The 5,087-nt window shown below is 37.5% G+C and overlaps 1 pseudogene; it reads right to left on the bottom strand.

Moving 5' to 3' along the window:
* Positions 1 to 1,517: 1,517 nt before the first annotated feature.
* On the bottom strand, positions 1,518 to 2,652 carry LOC143673240 (fructose-2,6-bisphosphatase TIGAR pseudogene; annotated as a pseudogene).
* Between the last annotated feature and the right edge of the window lie 2,435 nt (positions 2,653 to 5,087).

Genomic DNA, 5,087 nt, shown 5'->3' with positions numbered 1-5,087 from the left:
CCCTCTTTTTCTTTGATAATTTAATGTTCAGCTTTATCATCAAAATATTTAACATGTTGAACAGCTCCTATACCATTTTTTATAAGAAAATAAACAAAACATGCTAATATTTATTCAATAGAATCATCAACAGTAATTATAAGTAATTAACTAGGTCTATACATATTAACAAAGACAGAGCTCCAAAATATAAGTGAAAAAGAATACATCCATCTTGATGACATTTGTGTATATTTTACAAACAGCAAAACAAAAATTTCCTAATGATACTTGGTGACAATGCAAAAAACAGATGAAAGTATATACAAACTCAATGAAAGAACTGGTTAAGGGGACTTTATTTACATCTTGATGTTCAGAAAGCAAATACAACAAAATGTTAACAGTTATGATTTCTGAATGGTGGGAATGTGGATATTTACTATTACTTGTCCTTTTCTGTTATTTTTTCAGATTTTAATTCATTTCCTCCGGTGTTCAAACAGATGCTCTGTTTCAATACTGGTGGTAAACTGGACACACTGAAAAACTGTTTAATACTGGACTTTGCATGCAATTTAAATGATGTTCAAAATAAAAGTTGACTAAATGTGACATTAGCATTAACTGATAACTTTAGTATCGACCCTCTTAAGAATAGACTCTCAGCATTCATTAACATGATAACGTAAAAGCAAACCAAATGTAAAACACTTTCTTCAATTATATAAGGATTTTTGAAGGACCAATCTTTGGACAAGATTAAGTTAATCAAACTAGCTTTTCTCCAGTGCCATCTGGTGGAGACAAGCAGCAACCTACTCTGTACCTTCCACAACTTAACCATGGCTAGGGTTATCACAACAGCACTCTTTTCAATGGTGGCACCTCTTTTATTCTGAAGTTACTGAATAGTGTACTACTAACTGTTTAATTTCTTTAGAGTCTTCCTTAAACTGTAAATTCATCAGCTTATTGGTTAGATAAGAGGCAAGCGGATATTTCACCTCTACTCTCTTATACTTCTTTTTTTTTTTCTTTTTTGCTTTCTTGGCTTCCACTGCCTTGCCTTCCTGCAAAATAAATGAATTTAGACTGATCATTTAGAAGAGATGCTCTTTTAACTTCCTCTCAGACTCCTTCTTTAATTTTTTTAAAATCAAATAATGCCTTAACTTCGGTTCCACCCCAGAGCATCCTCAAATCATAATCTCCACTCATCCACATTCCAGATCTGGTACAAATAATTCCAGCAGTTGCTCCCTATACAAAAAAACAAAAAACTGTAGTGTCACTTTACTTTACATAAACTTATGACAATGATAAATTTTCATTTAAAGGACAGCACTTTTTTAAAATACCATATTGTTACTATAAATATGCAGTGGGAATTACAAAATAAACCGTTCCTTCTCCCAAATGCTGGTTGAGATAGTGAAAAGCATTACAGTATCTTACAAAGAGACAATAAAATAGGCTAGATTTTCAGACAGTAAAGAAAAATATCAACATGACAAAAAAGGAAAGAAACACAGTAACAAGGTTATTAATCCCCCATCTTACAACACTGAGTTCCTTCATCCTGGGTGGGAAAAAAAGAAAAGATGGAACTGAGCTGGGTGAAAAAATTATTCTGGAAAATGTCAACTGTACTCAAACAAATAAGTCCTTTCTAAATGGTTTCCCATTAGTGTTTGTTTTATATGGCTATGATTGCATTCGAACTTTATAACCTGCTGTACAATAGAAAGATTTTTAACTGTTTGCAAAGCAGCAGTAGCAGAGAATGGAAATAAATAAAGCTAAAGGCACTCCCTCCCTCAGAGGCTCCAAACTGTTAGACACTGATGTAGGTTTAAGCTTGGTGGGTTTCAGTCACTCCATTCAGATGTTCCTTTAGGTTCATACAAACACACTGAATTGCTGGTTTAACTTCTTTTCCTTCCTCCAAGTTTATGATAAAGAGACTAACTCCCGTATTGGGACTGACTGATACAATCTCAGATTTGCTCACAGTTGCTGGTAAGGAACACTTAAGGTCAGTCAGAAAATAATCAAATAGGCTTCTCGTATAAGCTCCATGACTCACAATGAAGACACTGGCTGCTAATCCTGGAGTACTGCCGTTTGAATTAAATTTGGATCCAAGGGTTTTTGCTAAAGGAAATATTTCTGCTAAAGAAGTTTTCAGAGAGTTGCATGATACGCCTTGTGAGAACTGTTCTTTCTGACTTGCTTCTTTCAGGATCAATTGACAAAGATATTCAAAAAAGTCTTTTCAACGCATCCTCACTGGTCCAGTGTCTCTCCTCCGGGTGGTGTGAAGGTAGGGCATTCCATCCCCGCTACCTTTGCCAATGCTCTTAGCTCAGCCAGTGCCTTGCCTTCTGCAGCCCCATATTTCCTTTCTCGAAGTCTCGAATCATACTTTACTGTCAGGTTACTGCAAAACTTGCTTTTCTCCAAAATCCCGTGCATGGTCTGCTTGGTCCTTGTGAGATCGCTGGAGAAAGCATGAGTAAACTTGACGTTTTTGAGATATATCCCAACGGCAGCTGCTTGTTTAAATCCAGTTTCTGAAAGAGGCTCATCTATTCCTTGTCCTTGAATTATTTTCTCCTTGTTAAATCTTGTTTCTCCATGCCAGATAAAAGTCAGCGCGAAGCGTGTCATCTTCCTAGTGTCCGAGGGAGGTAGAGCAAGGACCACAGGTCGGCGTCCCGCGCCGGTGTACCACGCCACCCCTCCTCTCTGCTCTGCGGGCTCGCCTCGCCCACCCGACTTCCGCCAGCCCCCGCTCCTATACCATATTGTTATAAGAAAAAGAAACTCAAAGTTCTGGGGTTTCTAAATTGACTAACTACCTTTTTGGATCAACATTAGTTATATGCCTGATTTTTAGAGTTCCCCATGGTTCTTGTCTGCTTTTAATTAATTTTTTTATTTCCTTCCAGTCAGATCCCTGGAGGGGGTGATATCCACCAGGGTAAACTGGAAACACTTGATGTAGGTAATTGGCCACACACCTAGCAATCAGACTGATTCATAGAAGCTGCATAGAAATATGCTTACTGAAAGAAAGCATTAGAGCCTGATAATATATCATCCCTGTGGGTTATACTTCAGCATAGATATAAAATGGGAATGTGCCAAAAATATACATTATTAGGCATATTTTCACCTTGGATAACACACAGCATTATACAGCTTTAATGATATTCAGATAAAAGAATTGTGCTAATATTTATTTCTTAGCTGTTATCCTGAAGATAAATTTTCAATGTTCTAGAGGTTTGCATTGATATCTGCCTTCCAGAAATTGGTCAGTTTCTTCTTCTTCTTCAGGATTTTCAGCCACCTGTTTTTCAATCCTGGTTCTGTGAAGGAGTCTAGGAGAGAGAAGCTGGTTGGAGGGTGCTATTTTTATTCTACTATGGTGCACCCATGGTTTCACTACAATCAACTTGACAGAGAAGTGAGTTGTTAATAAGATTTCATAGGCCTTTCTCATTTTGGTTCCAACTGGTCTGTTCAATGTTGATATTTCCTGCTCTTTTAAAAGAATTAGTTCCACAGGTTTAAACTGATGTAAGGGAACATCTGTAGGAAAAGAGAATTGACTTGAGACATAGCAATGAATTGCTTCTAATGTGACCCATAGGGACTGAATGCATTTCTTAGTTTCTAACACTTGGACTTGTTCCATCAAAGTATACACACCAGTATCTTTGAGGAATGGTCTACCATATACCATCTCAAACAGGATCAAATGTAGCCTGCTTCTGGGCACTACTCTTACCAGCATCAGAGCCACCAGTAATACCTTGTCCCATGAGAGATTCGTTTCTTGGCAAAATTTTGCCACCATTCTTTTCAGGGTATGATTCATTCTTTCCACTTCCCCAGTAGATTGTGGTCTTCAAGATGCATGTAATTTCCAATGTATGTTTAGGGCTCCTGATAATTCTTGTGAAACTTCTGATATAAAAGCACTGCCATTATCACTTTGAATTGAAAATGGAAGTCCAAATTGTGGGATTATTTCCTTCAGAAGTGTCTTAGTTACTTCTGAAGCTCACCCTGTCCTGCATGGAAAAGCCTCTACCCATCCTGTAAATGTACCTACAAAAACAAAGAGGGACCAGTGATTTCCAGTGGTCCTTGGCATAACAGTCAAATATACTTACCAATCCTCACCTGGAGTTGTGCCCCTGGCTTGCACCCCTCTTATAGGGGGTGGAAGCCCAGGCTTGGGGTATTTCTAGCACAAATTAAATGGGTTTGTGTTATTTTCTGAATGGTTCTTTGCTTCTTAGGCCCACAGTATAATTTTTTAGCCATTTGTACATGGCATCTCTTCCATAATGAGTGCTTTGATGTAAATAAGTAAGAACTCTCTCCATTAAGTGTTCAGGAATAAGAATTATTCCATCTTTATTATAAATCCATCCTTCTTCCAGTTTCTTGTATGGAATGTTTGACAGAGAACTAGTACATATTTATTCTAGGGTAAAACCCCATTGTTTACCTCTAAAATTGAGAGCTGAATACTGAGGAAAGTTTTTTCGTTTTACATCTGGTACCAGAGGAAATACCAATGATGAGGATGGAGATTTAAATTTGGCCACTGGTCTTGTTTCCAAATCTGCTATTTAATTTCTTTGTACATAGTTCATTTCTCCTTTCTGATGACTGTAACAATACATTATGGCCACTTCTTTAGGCAGCACCACTGCTTCTAATAATGCTAAGATCATGTCTATATGCTTAATATTGATGTTCAGAGTCCTCTTTCTTTCCAGATAGCTTCACAAGCATGAGCTATATTAAGAGTGTATTTAGAGATTCCTGGTGCCTGCCTATGTAAAAAAAAAAGTGTATTTAGAGTCTGTATATGTATATTTATCTGTTGTCCCTTTCCTAGATGTAGCACTCTGGTGAGTGCAATAAGCTCTACCCATTGTGTGGATGTACTTGGGGAAGGACCCCACTTTCCATTACCATTTGTAGAGTTACCACAGCATAACAGGCTCTTTGAAGTCCTCTCTTCATGAAACTGCTCCCATCAGTGTACATTTGAATGTCTGGTTGCTCTAAAGGTTGATCAA

This window comes from Tamandua tetradactyla, unplaced genomic scaffold (genome assembly GCF_023851605.1).
Source record: "Tamandua tetradactyla isolate mTamTet1 unplaced genomic scaffold, mTamTet1.pri scaffold_240_ctg1, whole genome shotgun sequence".
Classification (NCBI taxonomy): domain Eukaryota; kingdom Metazoa; phylum Chordata; class Mammalia; order Pilosa; family Myrmecophagidae; genus Tamandua; species Tamandua tetradactyla.
The sequence above is the reverse complement of the archived record's forward strand: the minus strand, read 5'-3'. Positions and strand labels throughout refer to the sequence as shown.